The sequence below is a fragment of the Protopterus annectens genome, chromosome 5.part0 (genome assembly GCF_019279795.1).
Source record: "Protopterus annectens isolate FY-2018-M chromosome 5.part0, PAN1.0, whole genome shotgun sequence".
Taxonomy (NCBI): Eukaryota; Metazoa; Chordata; order Ceratodontiformes; family Protopteridae; genus Protopterus; species Protopterus annectens.
This window is the reverse complement of record NC_056735.1, coordinates 203,282,559-203,304,602: the sequence shown is the minus strand read 5'-3', so window position 1 is coordinate 203,304,602 and position 22,044 is coordinate 203,282,559. Positions and strand designations below refer to the sequence as shown.

The following is a 22,044-nucleotide window of genomic DNA, read 5'->3' as shown; positions in this document are numbered from 1 at the left end:
CCACCTCCTCTCCTCCTTCGGCCAACAGTAGCCCAATTTCCACTAGCACCCTGTTGGCTAGCAGTACTGGTGGCGGTCATTGTTAACCCGAGCCTTGACCGATCTGGTATGTAAATCTTTACTGGTGTCTGCATGAATAATTTGGCCAAGTCTTATGCCGGATGCCCTTCCTGACGCAACCTTCCACGTTTATCCGGGCTTGGGACTGACACAAAGAAATGCACTGGCTTGTGCATCCCCAGTGGCTGGGTTAACTAGAAAAAAAATATATAGGCTATAAAAAGATTTGCCCCCCATGGATGAATGTAGTTATCAAAAAGAATAAACAAAAGAGTAAAGGAGACTGAAAATGCCAAAGTTTACAAGAACTTTGTTAAACTAAAGTAAACCAAACCATAAGGACAGCTAAATAGAGTTAGTGTATAAATACAGTGAATGTGTTTTAGATAATAATAATATGGTTTGGGGCATATAGAAATATGCTGGAAAGATCACATGGTGATGCTAGCATTAGTGATGGTAATATAATTATGGAACTTTGTGTAAAGTGGAACACTTTTGAAAAAATCTTTTCAAATGTTGGGGATGGTATTAATGGATAACTTAAAATAATTTGTGATTTTGAAGGTATTCATTTACGATGTTCTTTAATAACTGGAGAAATTAGTCAATAAGGCTTTTTGCCAATAAGGAAAGATACTGTTCCTGTACTGGATCATTTGACTGGAACTTTTTAACCAGTATAATGGAATGTATAGTGGGTTGCTTAAAATTCCATTTTCAGCTAACTTTTTTTAGAATTGTTACAAAGCAATGAAAATGTGGCAATGTTATCTCAATTCATAAAGTGCTGGGTATCTTATGAGTCAACTAATTTTACACTTATTATCCTTACTAGTTAGAAAGGGAAAAGTTTTGATAGGATCATACTAAACATACTATATGCTCCAGATGGGAGTAGATGTTGTGATATCTACAAAACAACAAACAATTTTACTGAAGCCCATAAACAAAACAGTCTCCAACAATGATCTAGATTAACAAAGCACTTTCATTCATTTAATACATCCTTGAACTTCTTCAGAGATAAAAATACATAATCAGACCTAACATTTAAAAATGGAGTCATGACATCACATGACCCACTTGAGCTAATCAAACAATTTTTTTGAACAACTTGTAAATTTAAAGAAACATTGTATCTAAAAACATACATAATGAAACAAGTCATGCAGTCATGCAGTGAAACTCTATAAAGCAATAAATGCATCAAAATTGTACAATTCAATGCTCTATGCATTGTTTAGTTAGAAAAAGTCTTTTGAACAACACAAAATAATTTCAGTTCCTGTGCTAACAGAAAGCATTTTTTATTAATAGAATCATTAAACCAAGGAGGTTTATCTGCCCTTAATCTTATTTGCCAACTGAACTCATGACATTCTAGTAGGACATTATAGTTCCCAACAAATTCATCTATACTCACTGAATCCAGTACAAAGAATTGAAATTTACTGAAATTCGGACAAGCGAGGGAATGCTTAGCCAGAGTATTGCCACTGTCCTTTTTCTTAATGGCTAAACTGTGTTCATACACTCTCTTAGCTCCTTCATAGTTTTTCCTACATTAAATCCAGAGCATGAATCACAGGTGGCCAGGTAGACCGCTCCCAATCACCGGTGGCCAGGTAGACCACTCCCTGTGAATTGCAGTTGTACCTGTCTCTAGCCCACAAATGAAGATTTAGTGCCTTAACATATATGTTCAAGCTGTTTGATATGGAGTGGCACTGCTTACATTTTCCACACTTGTAGGTGCCAAAAAAGTTCTGTGTGCTTGATGGTCTTCTTTATTGAACTTTTAACAAGAATTTTGCATTCTAACTCCTTTAATAAATGAAAAAAAGACCTGCACCAAGAATATTTGGTAAATACCTATTGCCCAAAATGATATTCCAGTACAGACTCAGACTTATGAGTCATCTAATTTTACACTTATTATCCTTACTAGTTAGAAAGGGAAAAGTTTTGATAGGATCATACTAAACATACTAGATGTTCCTGATGGGAGTAAATATTGTGATATCTACCAACATCAATTCACTAAAGGAAGGTCAACTATAACTTACCTCAAAAATGTATATATGGATATCATTCAAGCCCTTGATAATAAAATACTTGTTGATGTAACACTCCAAAACCTGGAAAAATCTTTGGAAGATGTATCGTATCAGGAATAATACAGGCTATGGATAGATGGATATTCAATCAGTATGCTGCCTAATGTATAGTAAACTGATTACATGGAAGATCAGAGAGAGTCTGTGCAAACAGAGGCCATACACAGGCCTCATTATGGGGCCCTTTCCTTTTCAATGTTTTTATTTCAATATTCCCAGCAATATCTAATTGCTAAACTGATACATTTGCAGGTGATGTAAAAATAGTGGGTCAATACAAGACCAAATGATCCTCCAAAATTATGTAGTTTGGTTGAATGGGCACAATTAAACAGGGAAGACTGTAATAAGTCAAAATGTAAAGGTTTACGTTTAGCAAAAGAAGATCCGAGATGCTTTTATTGTTTGGATTTCACTGTTATTGGGATGTGTGGAATTTGAGGAAAAACAAAAAAAAACAAACCGATACAAACTCCTAAAATCTAAAACGTTAGGCGAAGGAACTCCTCCAAATCAATGGTTTCAAAATCAGTAAATTTATTGGACAAGTCCTTAAAATCTTGAAGCATAAAATCGTAAAATAAAAGCAGTCATTTTTTATCAAAAAACAATGGTGAAAGTTGATTGGTCTCTAATGAAAGCACTATTACCAAAAAAGAAAAAGAGAAGTAGAGCTTCACCAGCATACAAAAATGGACTGGAATGACAAATGTATTACCTAATACCTACTTGAACACTGCAACAGAATTCCCCTGTAAGTTAACAAAGTGCCGCACTAGTATCCTTTATATCAAACCTGGACAGTTGAATCAGTATCCATAAATTTCCCCTGGAACTGATCTGTGTCCTTCTTTAGAAGGAGGTCCCAACATAGGGTAGGTATTGGCAGGAGGTAATTCTTTTGTAACTAAATGGAATTGTGTTTTCTTTGACCCTGTGACCCTATGATCATAATACAATACTAGTTCTGCTCATGCCTTTGTTGCTACAGGCTGCCATCACAAAATGACATGATAATGTTATAGCAGTTGGGCACAGGGCTTTTTTGATTCTAAGTGTTGTGACTAATTGACTGACATCTTAACGCAGTAATAGTTCTACACAGGACTTTGTTGATACCGGGTGCTGTTACACACCTACTTTGATATCGAAATGAAATACTAGTTCCACACATGGCTTTATTCTGTGAGTCTTGTCACAAAAAGCCTCAGATATCATAACACAATGGTAGTTCTGCAGAAAGGCTTTGTTGCTTCACACTTTTACTACATGACCGACATCATAAAGCAGTTCTGGTTCTGCACGTGGTTTTATTTTTACAGCATGTTGTAACAAAGAAACTTAGACACTATAATACAGTAATAGCTATGCACATGGTTTTGCTTTTACAGATTGTTAAAAAATGTCTTAAATATAACATAATACTAGTATTTGTCTAAGGTACTGTTATTCAGTATTGTTCATAGGTTCATAGGTGTGTACTAGGTTAATGGCCCTGGAGTCTTTACAAGCCTAGCCATAGGATTACCCTGGCATAGTGCCACCAACCTTATTTCCCAGTGCCTCTGTCGAATAGAGCCAATGGAGTTTTCTCCGGGGTGAATTTTATGTTTCCCATCCACTCATCAAGATTTCTCTTGAAGGTCAGCGAGGTGCTCTGCTTGACATGTATGGGAAGTCTGTTCCATAGCATGGGCTGTCTCTGGGTTATGAACCTGTCACTCTACATGTTCTGTAAATTGTGGTAATGAGGTTGAGGTCTCTGGAGCGTGTGGTGCAGAGGAACAGGGATTTCTTTAGATGTGGCATTTCTAAGAGCTAGGTTAGACATGGCTTTGTAAGTCAAACAGATATCTCCTCTAAGTAGGCGATATGAGACAAAGAATAGTCGGAGTTTTTTGAGTCTGTCCATATAGGGCAAGTGTTTAAGGCCTAGGGTCCTCTTTGTGAGGTACTTTTGTGGCCTCTCCAGTTGTTGAAGGTGTCTAGTGAGGTCCATGCCAAATAGGGCATTGTACTCGATTATTGGCCTAATGAGCGAAGAGTAGAGGGAGACAATGACCTCTTTCTTCCAGGATGCAAAACCCTTAGTAATGAGATGTGCCACACAGAAGGACTTTCTGACCACAGTGGCAATGTGGTGATCAAAAGAGAGGTTGCTGTCAGCCTGTGTTACTAGATCTCTTATAACGCCTTCTGTGTTCTGTGGACTACCATTAATGTGGTATTTCATGGGAACTGGGTTTTTCCCAAAGGGGATGATGACACATTTTTTGGAATAGAGCTTAAGGCTATGATTCTGACACCAGTTGTTGGTCACAGTGAGGCCATTCTGTAGGATGTCAACATCAATTGGGGAGTTAATAATAGCTCTCAACTTCCAATCATCTGTGAACTTTGTCAGCCAGAGTCCCTTCATGTTGACCTGGACTTCAGATAAGTAGATACCAAACAGGGAGGACCCAGGACTGACCCCTGTGGGAATCTACTCATGACTAATCAGCAGTCTGACTTGGAGTCAGCTACTTTCACATTGTGGGTTCTATCTGTGTGCCAGTTTGCAACATACCTAGTGATATAGGTGTTGATGCCAAGCTTAGTGAGTTTTTCTTGATTCCTGAGTGGGGAATGGTATCAAAAGCCTTAGCTAGATCAAGGTAGGCTGTATGAACCACCTTGCATTCATCCACAGCTCTGGTGACTGACTCAAAGAAGTCAACTGAGTTGAGCAGGCATGATCTACCCTTCACAAAATCAAACTGTGTGGGTTCCAGAGTTTGGAGATTCCCTATATCCTTGTTTATTCGGACCATGATGATGCATTCCTTAGCTTTGCAGATCAGACTTGTCAGATAGTTCCCAGGGTCAGTAGTCACCCCTCCTTTGTGGAGAGGGATGACTGTATCAGTGTGCCATTTGGCAGGGACAAAGCCTGAGGTGAGGCTGTGATTGAACAGGGCACACAGGTGAGGTGCCAGTTCACTCTGTAGTTCATGTAGAACACAACCGGGGATATTGTCAGGTCCCACAGAAGCTGTATTCTAGTCCTTAGACAGTGCTGTTTCTACCTGTGCAGCAGTAATACTGGGTGCCTGGCAATCTACTGGTATTGTGATTGGTCCTTTGGGGGGGAGAGAGGGGTAAAGTTGGCACTGAATCTGTCGGCCAGTATACTGGCAATATCTGTTAGCTCGGTATAGGAGGTACCATTGTTCAGTAGCTCAAAGCATATCTGGGTATTGCTGTGTTGATTCTTTACATAACTATAGAAGGCCTTGTGGTTGTCTTTACTATCTGCTGCAATTCTGTTTTCATACCTAGCTTTAGAGGATTTGATGACGGATCTCAACTTTTTGTTGAGGCAGATAAGGGAGTTTATCCAGTCTTAGGACTTTACCTTATTCTGCATCAGTTTCCTCCTTCTGTGTAGAGTTTTTTCATGACAGGTGACCACCAGATTGGCTTCCTTGTTTGGAAGAGAGTATCTTGGTTCTATTGGGTATGGCGATATCCATGCATTTGTGTATGTGTTCGTACATTACATTGGAGTATGATTCTGCGGTCATGCAACTATTCTCCATTTGCCTGGGTGCCTTGAAGTTAGCCAACTCTGTTTTTAGGATCCCAAAGTTAGCTTTAGAGACATTTTTCATGGTGGCTATCTTTGTGGGGGGGGGGGTATGTGTATTTCCAAGATGATTAGTTTTGTGGTTGGATCTAACCAGGAATGAGCTGACTATTGGTGTAGAGCAAAGGTCACTCATGTTAGTAATAACCAGGTCAAGGATGTTGCTACCTCTAGTGGGGGTAAGAACGAGCTGGTCCAGGGCATTGGAATTAATGAACTCCAGGAAACGTTGGGCAAGTGTATTTGTACATGAGTAGTTTACCCAGTTAATGGAGGGGTAGCTGAAGCTGCCTAGTAAGAGAATGTTAGGCTGGACCCTAATATTCTCCAGGGTGCTAAGGAATGTGGAGTGCAAGTCTTGGGACATAGTTGGGGACCTATAGCAGGCTATGACCTGAATCTCTGTCTCACCCAATGTTAGCTGCACCTGAAGTAACAGGTATGTGGCAAAGGGGGCAATTGTCCCAGTGCAAAGTGATAGAGGGAATGATTGGGAAGTGCAGAATTGCAATTCCTTCATTATTTTTCATTTGCTGCATTTTTTTGTTTGCTTTACAGTTAAAGAGCTGAGTGAGGGGGCTGTGGGTCAGCTATATGAAGCAGGAAGCCAATTGGTGCAAATGTGCCATTGTACCATTCTGCTTGCTACTGTTTTGCTCTTCTTTGAAGGGATGAGGAGGTTATGTATTTGCCTAGGAGTTGGAGGTAGGAAGCTGGCTGATACAAATTTACCATTTTTTTCCAGTGAACAGCTGAGGTGGCATGGGTACAAATCATCATAACCCCCTGACCTGACCATAAGTCTCTCACTTTCTAAAAACAATCATTTAATTTAGAATACCCTGTTGCAGTAATATCTTAGCAGCTGGATTTGGACTGTATATGGCAGATATAACATACAGAGTCTTCATGAAAGAGCTCCTTTTCTTCTGTCTACTGTTTCTAGCAACCAAAATCATAGCAATTCTGTTTTATCTTCCTCTTTTTGTCTGTAAAAGATGATCCTCCCCCTGCACCTGGCCTTGTAGCCATGATAAAGCAGTAGTAGTAGTATAGTAAAAGTAAATGAAGTCATCCAAAAAGTTTGAGTGAAAGTACTCCAGCATCACTCAAACTGATAGTTTTAAGAACTGTATCCTTATCTTGATCATGGTTTGCAACTGATATTCCCCATAATGGGTAAATGAGCAGTGTCTTCAAATCTTAGAAAAAATGGTGATTTGGTGGATTATGTGATTGAATAGTTTACCCCCTTAGGAATTTCTCCTGCATACTTATCAGTGAAGTTATCAATGTAAGGAACACATATACAAGATGACGTGTCATCATGGCAAAGTGGGGTGAAAGAAACTTTTGACAGATTGTAGAGCAAAGAGCTTTTGCTAGCAATGTGAATAAGTGGCATTGAACACAACTTGAATCAAGCTGGCCTGCAGATAAGCTTAAAGAGCTGCTTAGGGCAGTCATGGTAAAGAATGAAGATGGAAGTTGTGAGATGACAGTAATTAGCAGTCTGGATGGGAAGAAACCATCAATAATCAGAAAAGAATATAAATTTTCTTCTATGCATGGACCATCAAACTGAAGCGGGCAAACACATCACAAAACAGTGTAAAATACAAAGGCTGAGTGGAAGTCCTCAATTTCTCTGATGAAAATGATGTTGATGAAATAGCAGTCAAACTGAATTTGAGCAAAGATGAGCTTGACACAAAACATTTAGCCTTAATGAAAACATAGTGAGAAATGGATAAGAGCTCTTGGCAGTTATGTTCAGACAATTAAAATTTTTACTCAAGGTATGATCTTGCCAACAACAAATGTTACTGAGAATGAAGGAGCTTCAAAGGTAATATCAAAGCCTGACACTCAAAAGATTGCCACAGATGTCCTCATATTTAAAAAAAAAAAGGTCCAATATGTGTAAAAATACCAACCTGTAACTTGAATTTGAGAGAGGGATCCTAATTTATACAGAAGAGTTGTACAGGGTATTGGTCATGCAAGAGTTGGTGCAAGGGTTTACACATGCTCCTGCAATTCTAGAAAGGTTGGAGATCAGTGTAATGATTAATGTGTTTACCTCACAGAAACAAGGTGCAGGGTTTGATTCTCACCTTTATGGGAGATTGGCTAGACTTAAAAGGGGCGACAATCTCAGCGATTCTAGTACTTACATATGAAGTGAGAAGAGATAAATATTCTTGTTATTCAGTTGTCATTTATTTCTAGTGATATATTCATAACACAATATGAGTTTTGCACAAGGCTTTGTTGTTACAAAATGCTGTCACAAAATGACATCATAATCCAGCACTAGTTCTGCACTGTTGCCACAGAGTGTTCATGCAAAGTGCATTAGAAATCATAATTCTATACTTGTTCTACAAAGGGATTTTGTTATTAATGTATTGTCACAAGGTGACATAGTCATCATAATACAATAGTAGTTATGTCAGAAACTGACTTATAAATCATAACACTTACAAGCTCTGCAACAGACCTTGCTATTTTAGAGGTTGTCACAAAGTGAATGACATCATACTACAGAACTAGTTCTACACAGGACTTTTTTTATTTCTAATTGCTGTTGCAAAGTTATTTAGGCATCATGATAGTTCTTCACGGGGCCTTGTTGTTACATGGTGCTGCCAAAAACTGGCTTAACTATCTTAAAAAAAACTGCTTCAGCTCAAGGTTTTACTTTTACAGTGTGATGTCACAAAGTGATTTAGACAAAACAATGCAGTAATAGCTGTGCACTGGGCTTCATAGTTTACTGTGTTTTCCCAAAATAACTGCTCTGTCTCATCATAGCTCTCAACCTTCCATCTCAAAATGAGGAACACTGCCTCTCATAATGTGGAACAAATGGGCAAAATGTGGAACACTTACTAATGGCTTACTAACAACTTCAACTAGAAAGTTCATAGAATGGCTAAAATGTGATATTGTTGCATATAGGTCTTTTAATGAAATAATATGATATATTTTATTTATTTATTTTATTTTATTTTACATTTGTTTACCGGGAAAGGTCGACTGGACACATGTCCTTTTTCAGTGGAGGCCTGGGTAGAAAAGCTCCAGTTACAACAGTAAAATACAACTAAGGAACAAAACATGTATATAAGTATGGCACAAAAAATGTATAATACAAGACAAAACTAAATGAAAATTACAGCCAAGCTGGAACTTCCAATGAGTGACCTCTCAAACCTCTTCAATCAGAGGCACATGGGATATATGTAAATGACCCTTATGAGCACCAGGTGTTTCAGCTAATTGACAATTCTGAATGCCTATGACTTGTTTCATCCCTTTAATGGACAATTTCAGGCCAATGAAGCCAAACCTCACTAGCTGTGGATATGCATATGTCAGCCTTGGTATGACCTCATCAGCACAGCACAGAGTGTTTAACTAAGCAAAAGAAACACAGGGCAGTTATACCCAGCTGATGTCCATTATCATTAGGGTGACTGCAAAATATCCCAAATAACAAACTAAAAGAATAAGTGTGCTGTCATGGGCATTCAGAATCTCCAATTAGCTGAAACACCTATTGTTCATTAGGGTCATTTGCATATATCCCGTGTACCTCTGATTGAAGAGGTTTCAGAGGTCACTCATCGGAAGTTCCAGCTTGGCTGGAGTTTTCCTTTAGTTTTTACTGATTGTTTTGTCAGTGTGACCTTCTTACTTAATGTTTTAGTTTATTTGGGATATTTTGCAGTCACCCTAATGACAATGGACATCAGCTGGGTATAACAGCTCTGTGTCTCTTATGCTTAGACATGACATTGTAATGATTTTATATGTATACCTTTGGAGCTTTTCTCCCCGGGCCTCCACTAAAAATGGACAGGTATCCAGTCGGACTATCTCAGTGAACAAATGTAAAATAAAATAAAATAAATTAATTAAGTAGTTGTGCTGTGCTGTGCTGATGAGGTCATAACAAGGCTGAAATATGCATATTCGTAGCTAGTGGGGTTTGGCTTTATTGGCCTGAACTTGTCCATTAAAACAATGAAACAAGTCATGGGCATTCAGAATCACCAATTAGCTGAATTACCTGATGTTCATATGGGTCATTTGCATATAGCCCATGTACATCTGATTGAAGAGGTTTGAGAGGTCACTCATTGGAAGTTCCAGATTGGCTGGAGTTTTCATTTAGTTTTTACTGATTTGTTTGTCAGTGTCACCTTCTCACTTATTGTTTTAGTTTTTTATAATAAAAGTCAAGAAATTCTTAGTAGGAATATTCTAAACTATTACATAAATGTGCCCTGTACAAATCATCAAAGATAAGCACCAATAATCTATATAGTATTATCAATCTAATGTTATAGAAATAGCAGGTCACTAGTGCCATTTTATACATGTTTGGAATAAGACTCACAGAAGGAGGCTCTATATTATAGTAGTAGCAAATATCACTTAGTTTGTTATCTGCTACATGGAGGCATTAAAGTGAGATTCATTTTAAAAATGTTAAAGATAATTGAACAAGCAAGAATTAGTGTTATACTTTCATCCTGTTGAGTATTTCAGTGATAGATTGTGTAGAATGGAAGGTGTGAGGTAGCAAAGGAATTAGATAGATGCTTGTGGAGAATGAATAGTTAGTTATCAGCTGGGAGTAGTGCAAGGGCAGATCCATTTGCTAAGGAGATAGATTTTTAAGGCTGGATTAAATATTGTTAAGGATGATAGGGAGGTAAGATTAGTTGATAAGACATTCCAGAGTTTACCTATGTAGTTTGAAAAGAGGGAATCTCCTGCTTGATTTTTGGATATACATGTTTTTATGAGGTTTCTGTTAGTGGATTGGAGTGGTCTATCAGTAGCATAAGGTTTAAGAAGTTTGTAGGGCAGGAATTTTTTCAGGCTCTTAGAGGATTTTGTGGGCCATTGAGAGTTGTTTGTAGTGAAGGAGATGGGAAGTTCTAACCAGTCGAGCTGCTTGAGTGCTAGGGAATGGTGAGCTCCAGCTGGTGAATTTGTGGCAAATCTTGCTATTTTATTGTAGCAGGTTTAAAGTTTTTGTAATTCAGATTTCTTAAGGTTAGTGAGAATGGGGGTCGTATATAGTAAGGTGGAAGGTAGGTGAGTTTGGGCAATGGCTATTTTGGTATTTTTTATGAAGTAGTGTTTGTTCCTATATAGGGTATGAATTTTTTTTATGAATTTCTCTTTCTAGAATTTTAGAGAGTAGTGAGAATATTGCAATTGGTTGATAGTTGTTAAGATCAGCTGATGGGCCATCTTTATGTAGGGGAATAATGTATGCAGTTTTCCAGATGGAAGGGACCTGGTGTTCAGCTACTGATCTATTAACTAGTATTGATAACAGGTATGGGGTTTGGATATAGTACTATTTACAATTGATATCAATTAAAATATTACTGAAGAAAACAAGGCTCAGAAACGCAACTGGAAACATAAAATGTTAAAAGTTTAATGAGTTAAGCGTTTTCACACCAAATACTAGTGCTTCTTCAGACCATATTTGGTGTGAAAGCACTTACCTCATTAAACTTTTAACATTTTATGCTTCCAGTCATGTTTCTGTGCCTTGTTTTCTTCAGTTACATTTGTTGTTGGCTTGCAGGCACAGTTCATTCCTTGGGGATTTTCTTCTTTGTTTTTGTCAGTTAAAATATTGCTAACATTGAATGTGATAGACTCTTTCAATATGGAACTTTGAGGAACATGAACTTTTTAAGACCCCAAATGAGGAACATTCTTCAAAATGAGGTACACTTGTGAGGTGTGGGCCTCATAGTTTACTGTGTTTTCCCAAAGAAACTTAAATATCAAAATGCAGTAGTAGCTCTGAAGAAGTCTTTGTTCTTGCAGAATGTTGTCACAAAGTGACTGATATAATTATACAAAAGTAGTTGGGCACAAGTCTTTGCTGTTATAGTTTTATTAGTAACTGCTGTAGACATTATAGAATTTTAATAGTCACACTAAAAGCTTTATGTTGCAAAGTATTGCCATCAAAAAGACTACATCATTTTAATACAATATTACTTATGCACAGGGCTTTGTTGTTACAGAATGTGGCCACAAAGGTGTCTGGTATCATAATTCAGTATTGGTTTTACACAGGTCTTTGCTGCTATAGAATGCTATCACAAATCAACTTCATACATCTTTATTTGACACTAGTTCTGTACAGGGCTTTATCATTACAGTGTGCTGTCACAAACCAACTTAGATAAAGTAATATTTTACTTGTTCTACACAGGGCTTTTATGGTACCAAATTCCCTACGCAGAACTAATCACACATGAACCCAAACTGGGTATTATTGTCAAATCACACTCTTATAACCATATATTACAGCAATAGTTTCCCATGTAAACATGTGGCACAGAGACAAAGGGTTAAATGTGTGTGAAAAAGTGTATTAACCACATTTGTTAAATGCTTGTGTAACTCAATACACAGCATATCCTACTCTAAAATGGTAATGATTTCAGCGATGTTGGAATTTGGATCTCTGATCTCCTTTGATAATCGTTTAACAACAGCAGTCAGAAAAATATTTCTGCTTTGCACATCACATAGCAAACAAAATTATCATCCCCATTTATGCAGATTGCATTAGGCCAATTATTGAATTCAATGCCCCATTTAGGATATACCTTTCTGTACATATCAAACAAACAAAGATTCTAGAAGTTCCTGATCAACAATATTATAGAGCTAAATTCCTTGAGTTATGCAGAAAGGCCTGAAGCATTATTTTTTTCATAGTTACTTATAGGCTCTTATAGAGTGATCTGTACCTTGAATATAACACAGTTAGGTGCCATATTTACAGGATCTTCTGTACCTTTTCAAGTAAAACAGCTCCACTAATACCAAATCTAGGGACTTAAATCTCCACCAAGACATAACATACAATGAGATGTAGAGACAAAGGTATTAACCTCGCCCATACCAACCTCTAGAAAAGACTTCTCCTGCAAGTTAAATAAAGTGCCACACTAGCATCATTTCAATTTCAAATGAAACCTTGATGGTTGGATGGGTGTCCATATATTTACTATGGGTCTGACCTGCTATGTCCTTCTTGGGAAGGGACTCCTACATAAGGATAGGTATTGGCAAGGTGTAAGTGGTCATTTTACTCAATTACCTTGTATTTCCAATGACTCTGCAATCATGGCATAATACTAATTCTGTAGAGGGCTTTGTTGTTGGACAGTGTTTTTTTACAAACTGGCAACATAATGTGTTACTAGTTCAGCTGAGGGCTTTCTTGTTTCAAAGTACTTTCACAAAGTGAATGACATCATGATGCACTACTTGTCCAGCTCTGGGCTTTATTGTTGCAGTGCATTGTCTCAAAATGACTTAGACATTGTAATGCAGAACTCATTCTGCAGAGGGCTATGTTGTTACATAGTCATCATTTTACAGCACTAGATCTGCACAAGGCTTTGTAGTTTCAGAGGCAGCCACAAAGTGCCTGTCATCATAATGTAGTCCTAGTTTAACACAGGTCTTTGTTGTTACAAATTGTTGTAACAATGTAACTTAGACATTTTAATGCAAAACTAGCTCTGCACAGGACTTTGTTACTCCAAAGTACTGACACTATTTGATGTAGGCATCATATTGCACTGCTTGTACACTGGGCTTCATAGGTTCATAGGTTGGTACTGGGCTATCTGCCTGAAGGCATATATTAGCCCAGCCACGTTGTGCGGCATTCACCTCCCCTATAGTAGTTCCCTAGACCCTTGTACTAGCAGCTAGTACCCTTGGCCCCTATCTAGTAGTGCTGTTGGTGTGATCCCCAGTGTGAGCTTTCTGTTACCCATTCACTCATCAAGGTTCCTCTTGAAGAGTGATAGTGAGGGGCTCTGTCTTGTGTTGATCGGATGTTCCATAGTAAGGGAAGTCTCTGCGAATGGAATCTATCCCTCCAGCATGTTCTATTCATTGTTGTGTTGAGGTTTATATCCCTAGAGAGTGTAGCTCGAGTAGATTTGGTTTTGCTAAGATGGAGCATGTTCAACAATTCTGGGTTGGACATGGCTCTATACGTTAGACAGAGATCACCTCTGAGAAAGCGGTATGCATCAGAGGACAGTCTTATCTTTTTCAATCGTGCTGCATAGGGCAACTGTTTGAGGCCAGTAATCCTCTTGGTTAGGTACCTCTGTGGTCTCTCCAGCTGCTGGAGATGTCTAGCCAGGTACATTCCAATTGGTGCATTGCACTCAATAATGGGTCTGATGAGGGAAGAGTAGAGGGGCACCATTACATCCTTAGATCTTGATGTGAACACTTTCGTGATCAGATGGGTCACATAGAAGGATTTTCTAACCACTTTGGCAACATGGTTATCAAAGGAAAGCTGACTATCTACTTGGGTCCCTAGATCCCTTATTTCTTCTTCAGATTTCAGGGGATTACCTCCTATGTTGTAGTTTGCGGGTACTCTGTTTTTTCCAGAGGGGATTATTACGCATTTTTTTGCATTTAACTTGAGACCATGGCTTTGACACCATGCATCAGTCTCATTTAGGCCCTTCTGGAGGATCTCCATGTCGGCCAGAGAATCTATTATAGCACGCAGTTTGCAGTTGTCCGCAGACTTAGTCAGCCACGGCCCTTCCGTGCTTGCCTGTACTTCTGAGAAGTATATGCCAAACAGGAGGGGCCCCAGGACAGAGCCCTGAGGCTCACCACTTGTTACTGGTCTGAATTCGGACATAGATCCCGCTACTCTTACTTTATGGGATCTGTCTGAGAGCCAGTTTGTGATCCATCTTGTGACGTAAGAGTTTATGCCCAGCCTGGTGAGCTTATCAATAATACCTGAATGGGGAATGGTGTCAAATGCTTTAGCAAGGTCAAGGTAAGCCATGTGTACCTCCTTTCCCTTATCTATAGCCTGAGTAACTGTCTCAAAGAAATCCACCAGGTTCAAGAGGCATGATCTGCCCTTGACAAAACTGAACTATGTTGGGTCCAGCGACTGGAGGTTCCCAATCTCTCCATTTATGAGTTCCATAAAGATTCGCTCCATAGCCTTACAGATCAGACTGATCAGGCTTATTGGTTGGTAGTTCCCAGGGTCAGTTGTGGCCCCACCCTTGTGTAGCGGGACCACCGTTGTCATGCGCCGTTCTATGGGCACATATCCTGTGGAGAGCCTGAGACTGAACAGGGTATTAAGATGCGGGGTTAATTCCTTTTGGAGCTCGCGTATGACAAAGCCTGGGACACCATCTGGTCCCATGGAGGCAGTGTTTTTAGCTTTAGATAGAGCCTTGTTAACCAACATATCAGTAATAATTGGATTCACACAATCCCCTGGAATGGTAATAGGCCCTGTAGGTGGTGGTGGGGGGGGGATTTGCACGAACCTGTCAGCCACGATGTTGGCAATGTCAGAAGGGTCAGTGTATTTTGTTCCATTTTGTACTAGCTCAGAACAGACCTGAGCATTGCCATTTAGGTTTTTGATGTAGCCATAGAAGGCCTTATCGTTATCCTTGGCATCCTTGGCAACTTTCTTTTCAAAATTAGCTTTTACAGACTATTATCATAAAGTGACTTGGATATGATAATAGCATAGCATTTCTCCACAGAAACTTCTTTTTACAGAGCATTCTCATATCACTACTTAAACATCATAATACAACAGATTCTCTGTTTTGGATTGTTATCAAAAAGTACTAATATGATAATGCAGTACCAGTTCTGCACAGAGCTTTGTTTTTACAGAGTGTTCTCACAATGTGACACAGACAGCATATTGCTATATTATTTCAGCAGAGATTTTTGTTAATATAGAGTGTTGTTACAAACTAAGATAGAAATCTTAATGCAGAACAAGTACTGTATGTTGCTTTCCTGTCTCAGATGTTGACACAAAGTAACTGATATGATAATGCAGTACTAGTTCTCTAAAGAGCTTCCTTGATAAAGATTGAAGTCAAAAAGTGACTTATACATCCTAACATAGAATTATTTTTGCATAAAGCCTTGTTCTTACAGTTTAATACTACAATTCAATTTAGACAGTATATTCCAGTATTACTTTTTCCTGGACTTTGATTTTACAGTATTTGTTCAAAAAATTACTCTGACATCACAATAGTTTTGCATGGTGCCTTGTTTGACAGAGTGTTGTCAAAAATTGAAACAGATATCATAATACAATACTGGTCTGGCATGGGCTTTATTGCTTCAGTACAAATGCATTTTATTTATAATTTTATTTTTATATTTGTTAATCGGGTTATTCTGACTGGGCCCAGAGAGCCCTTTTTCAATGGAGACCCCAGGAGAAAGGCTCCAGGAAAATAATTAAAAAATAAGAACAAAAACTAACAATTTAAAGTTGTAAGATACTTAAAAGTACAAAAACAGAGAAAGAGAAATATACAACATGAATATTTACTTACAAGGCAAAAAGTACAGTATTTTGAGAATGCGGTAGCAATATGTTTGAGAAATTTGGTTAGCATTGAGCTATATACAAGGAATATAGCAATGCCTAAAATAAAAAAAAATGCAATATGCAGTTTAGAGTGACATTATGACATAGTATAACAAAGATGCATTTAATAGCATAGGTACTAACTGCAGAGAGAGTAATATGTGCAGACAGTTTAGATAGCATTTATTAAAATATTATAAGTTCATAAGTTCATAGGAATTTACTAGACTAGTGGCCCGAGAGCCCTTACAAGCCACCTAGCCATGTTAATCCCAAGTTGCCCCATCTGTCTTTATTAAATGAACATATTTTGCAGAGGTAGTCTATGGTCAACACCAACTCCCCCTGTCCATGAGGGACATGGGTGCCAGCCCAGGGGTGAATTTGCAGTCTTCCATTCATTCGTCCAGGTTGCACTTGAATAGGGTCAATGAGAAGCTCTGCTTCGTGTGAATTGGAAGTTTGTTCCAGAGGAGCATCAGTCTCTGGGAGACATATTTCTCTCTCCAGCATGTTCTGTTACTGTCACAGGCTAAGTTAAGATCCCTAGAGCCAGGGACTCTTGTGCTGTTAGATTTGTATTTGTTTAGCATATCCATCAGGGGAGGGTTGGAGACTGCCCTGTAGGCCAGACAAAAGTCTCTCAGCTGCCTATATGATACAAAGTACAGTTACAGGGATTTTATTCTATCCACATACGCACCAAAAAACGCGGCAAGGACACTGCTATTCCTTAAAATCTTTATTGCACATAAACACAAGATGAGCGCTTTCAGGACTTCTCCCTTCATCAGATAAAATTACAATAAAACAACCCCTTCTGTTAAACTAGTGCATATCCAATAGGATTCAGTAAAAAGCCTGCCTATTTTGAAGGGTGGGCTTAACAGGTATCACATCATTTAAACCTGGTGTACGATTGGCCATAAGCTCAATGATCCATCTGGATTCTGCTAATTCTGCCAAATGCTTCACATCACCCCCTCTAGTGGTAAGCCTTATGTTTACTATAGCCCTGAAAGTGAATTTGTGTGTTGCATTATCCATCACATGTCTGCTCAAAGCATTATGCACATCCCCATTCCTAATACTAGATAGGTGCTGTAATATCCTTGTCTTTAACATCTGGTTAGTTTTCCCTACATAAAAACTAGGGCAATGGCTACACTCAGCTAGATAAACTATATCCGTTGTTCGACAGGTAGCCCTCCTTTTAACACAAATTGCCTATGTGTGACAGGATGCTCAAAGTTAGTCTTCTTATTAATGTGGCCACAAGCTTTGCACCTCCCACACGGGAATGTGCCCGTCGTTATTGTTGCCACTGTATTTTGACTACTTAGCCTTTCTTTGCATAACAAATCCTTCAGATTCTTGTTTCTTCTATATCTGAAGTTAGGTCTACAACCTACTATATTACTCAGCCCTTCATCACTAGTCAGAATGTTCCAGTTATTCTGTACAACATTACATATATCACCTATGTTGCTACTGTAGGTAAACATTAACTGGGGACTCCTTACAACTGTGGGTCTTTTATTTTTGTCTATCTGGGATGGAGTGCGTCTAAGCCAAGGTTTATATTTGCTTTCCCTAAAGCCTTTGCTGGTGTTTATCAGCTTATCCACTTTATCTTCCCGATAACCCCTCTGTTGTAAACAGCCCTTAAGTGTAGCTAGTTCTTTGTCATAATCACCATTATCCAAACATAACCTGGAGATCCTACTCGCCTGCCCCTGTACAATGTTCGAATATGTATAACGTGGATGCATGCTATCATATGACAGTATCGTGTTCTTCCAACATTCTTTCTTGTATAGTTTTGATGTGAAACCATCTACACTCTGTGCTAAGTTTACATCCAAAAAATCAAATAGGATTCAGTAAAAAGCCCGCCTATTTTGAAGGGTGGGCTTAACAGGTATCACATCATTTAAACCTGGTGTATGATTGGCCATAAACTCAATGATCCATCTGGATTCTGCTAATTCTGTCAAATGCTTCACATCACCCCCTCTAGTGGTAAGCCTTATGTTTACTATAGCCCTGAAAGTGAATTTGTGTGTTGCATTATCCATCACATGTCTGCTCAAAGCATTATGCACATTCCCATTCCTAATACTAGATAGGTGCTGTAATATCCTTGTCTTTAACATCTGGTTAGTTTTCCCTACATAAAAACTAGGGCAATGGCTACACTCAGCTAGATAAACTATATCCGTCGTTCGACAGGTAGCCCTCCCTTTTAACACAAATTGCCTATGTGTGACAGGATGCTCAAAGTTAGTCTTCTTATTAATGTGGCCACAAGCTTTGCACCTCCCACACGGGAATGACCTAGGAGTTACTGAGGTCAAGATTAGCCTAATAAAGGAACTTCTGCTATTGGTATTGGAGAACAATATTTTCATAGGAGCAGAGTCTATATATAGACAGGCACAGGGGGTAGCCATGGGCACCCTTTGTGCCAACACTTATGCTAATCTAGTCCTTGCCCAATGGGAGAAAAACCACATATTGAGTAATGATGCATGGAAGGGATATATAAAGATGTATGTGCGTTTTGTGGATGACGTCTTTATATTATGGAATGGAAATTTGAACATGTTACAGAAATTTGTGAGTTTTTTACATTCGACCACAACATTCTTTAGGTTCACTTTAAAAGCCTCCTTTGATTCTATAGATTTTTTGGATGTAAACTTAGCACAGAGTGTAGATGGTTTCATATCAAAACTATACAAGAAAGAATGTTGGAAGAACACGATACTGTCATATGATAGCATGCATCCACATTATACATATTCGAACATTGTACAGGGGCAGGTGAGTAGGATCTCCAGGTTATGTTTGGATAATGGTGATTATGACAAAGAACTAGCTACACTTAAGGGCTGTTTACAACAGAGGGGTTATCGGGAAGATAAAGTGGATAAGCTGATAAACACCAGCAAAGGCTTTAGGGAAGGCAAATATAAACCTTGGCTTAGACGCACTCCAGCCCAGATAGACAAAAATAAAAGACCCACAGTTGTATGGAGTCCCCAGTTAATGTTTACCTACAGTAGCAACATAGGTGATATCTGTAATGTTGTACAGAATAACTGGAACATTCTGACTAGTGATGAAGGGCTGAGTGATATAGTAGGTTGTAGACCTAACTTCAGATATAGAAGAAACAAGAATCTGAAGGATTTGTTATGCAAAGAAAGGCTAAGTAGTCAAAATACAGTGGCAACAATAATGACGGGCACATTCCCGTGTGGGAGGTGCAAAGCTTGTGGCCACATTAATAAGAAGACTAACTTTGAGCATCCTGTCAAACATAGGCAATTTGTGTTAAAAGGGAGGGCTACCTGTCGAACGACAGATATAGTTTATCTAGCTGAGTGTAGCCATTGCCCTAGTTTTTATGTAGGGAAAACTAACCAGATGTTAAAGACAAGGATATTACAGCACCTATCTAGTATTAGGAATGGGGATGTGCATAATGCTTTGAACAGACATGTGATGGATAATGCAACACACAAATTCACTTTCTGGGCTATAGTAAACATAAGGCTTACCACTAGAGGGGGTGATGTGAAGCATTTGACAGAATTAGCAGAATCCAGATGGATCATTGAGCTTATGGCCAATCGTACACCAGGTTTAAATGATGTGATACCTGTTAAGCCCACCCTTCAAAATAGGCGGGCTTTTTACTGAATCCTATTGGATATGCACTAGTTTAAAAGAAGGGGTTGTTTTATTGTAATTTTATCTGATGAAGGGAGAAGTCCTGAAAGTGCTCATCTTGTGTTTATGTGCAATAAAGATTTTAAGGAATAGCAGTGTCCTTGCCGCATTTTTTGGTGCATATTTGATTTTGGAATCGTAGGCTGGACTTTGGTATAGTACTCAACTTTTTTGCTTTATTCTATCCACATACGTCACAGTTTGGAGGCATTGTATTTTCTTGGTGAGGAACCTCTGTTGTCTCTCCAGCTGCTGCAGATGTCTATTAAGGTAGATGCAAAGGGAGCATTGTACTCTATTAGTGGTCTGATGAGGGTCAAGTACAGTGAGGCTATAACATCCTTAGATCTGGATGCAATGCCTTTACTTATGAGGTGTGCAATGTAGAATGCTTTCCTTACCACAAAGAAAACTTGTTGTTCGAAGTTCAGATTGTCTACCTGTGTTTCCTAGTTTCCATATCACTGGGTTTGAGCTTGGGGGATGTTATCAATACTGTAGTTAGTGGGGAATTCTACTTTGCCTAAGGGAATAATAATGCACTTTTTTGCATTTAGTTTTAGACCGTGGCTTTGGCATCAGTCATTTGTCTGTGTTAGTCCTTCCTGTAGTATGTTAACATTGTTGGGGGACTAAATGATTGCACCCAATTTACAATCAGTGAACTTGGTAAGGCAAAGGCTGTCTAATTTAGCCTGGACTTCTGGAAAGTAGATTCTGAAGAGTAAATGACCCAGCACAGAACCCTGTGGTACATCACTAGAGTCACCAACTTTGGCAGTATGTGTTGTGTCGGTGAGTTAATTGTCCACCCATCTAATAAAATAAGGGTTAATTTCTAATTGAGAGAGCGTTTCAATGATACCTGAGTAAGAGATTGTGTCAAAAGCCTTGGCCAGGTCAAGATAGGCAGTATGCACTGTCTTACCTCCATCCAGGACTTTGGTCACTTTCTTGAAAAAGTCCATCAGGTTTAATGAGCATGAGCTACCTTTAATGTAGCCAAACTGGGTTGGATCTAGAGTTTGAAGTTCACCTACTGTATGTCCTTGTTGATAAGCTCCATGATGATTATTTCCATGGCCTTGCAAATGAGATTGGTGCAAGGGGATTACTGTTGCTGTTCTCTATTCCACTGGAAAAAAAAGCCAGTTCTCAAGCTATGGTTAAAGAGTGCACTAAGTGGGTCTGCTAGGTCCTGCTTAGCTTGCTTAATAAGCATCCTGGAATGTTATCTGGTCCCATTGAGGCAATGGTTTTGGCCTTGGAGAGCACAGGTAAGACCTGATCTCTAGAGATACTAGGCAGAGGACTTGTGTCAGGTATGCTTTGTGTTATGGCCAGTGTCCCAAGGAGGTGAAGTCTGCATCAAATCTGTGAGCTAGCAGGTTGGCAATTTCCTCCAGTGCAGTATGAGTGGTGCCATCTATTACCAGTTCTGCAAAAAGCTGGGCATTCACTTTTAGGTTTCAGATGTAATTAAATAATGCCTTATGATTATCGTTAGGTTGGGATATTATTTTAGCTTCATACTTAGTTTAGAGGATTTCACTAGATTTCTGATTTGCTTGTTCAAGCTGATAAGGGAATTTTTCCTCTGCTGAGTCAGTTCTCTCTTATTCTTAGACATCAGATTCTTCCTGTTATATAACTTCTTTATACTTGAGGTCCACCAAGGTGGCTAGTTCTTTTGGGAGGACCTGGCTTTAATCCAGTCAGGTACAGCTAAGTCTGTACAGATGCTCAAGTGATTGTACAGGACATCTGAGTTCACCTCTCAATAGGAGTTGTCTATGAGAGTGGGGGGATGTATAAAACATTTTCTACCATCACTTAGTAGTCTGAAGTTAGCTTTGGAAAAGTTCTTCAATTATTTTGCTCCTGTGGAGATATCAGATCCAATAGTTACTTCAATCAAGACAGTTTTATGTTCCAGCCTTACCAGGGAAGGCATCACATACTCGGGAGTGCAGTGACTCCCCATGTTAATGAGTACTATGTCTAGGACATTTGAGCCC

The 22,044-nt window shown here is 38.9% G+C and overlaps 1 pseudogene; it reads left to right on the top strand.

Annotated features, from left to right (window-relative positions):
- Nucleotides 1-7,135: 7,135 nt before the first annotated feature.
- The window catches only part of LOC122802143, a 62,177-nt pseudogene continuing 47,268 nt past the window's right edge, over nucleotides 7,136-22,044 (top strand).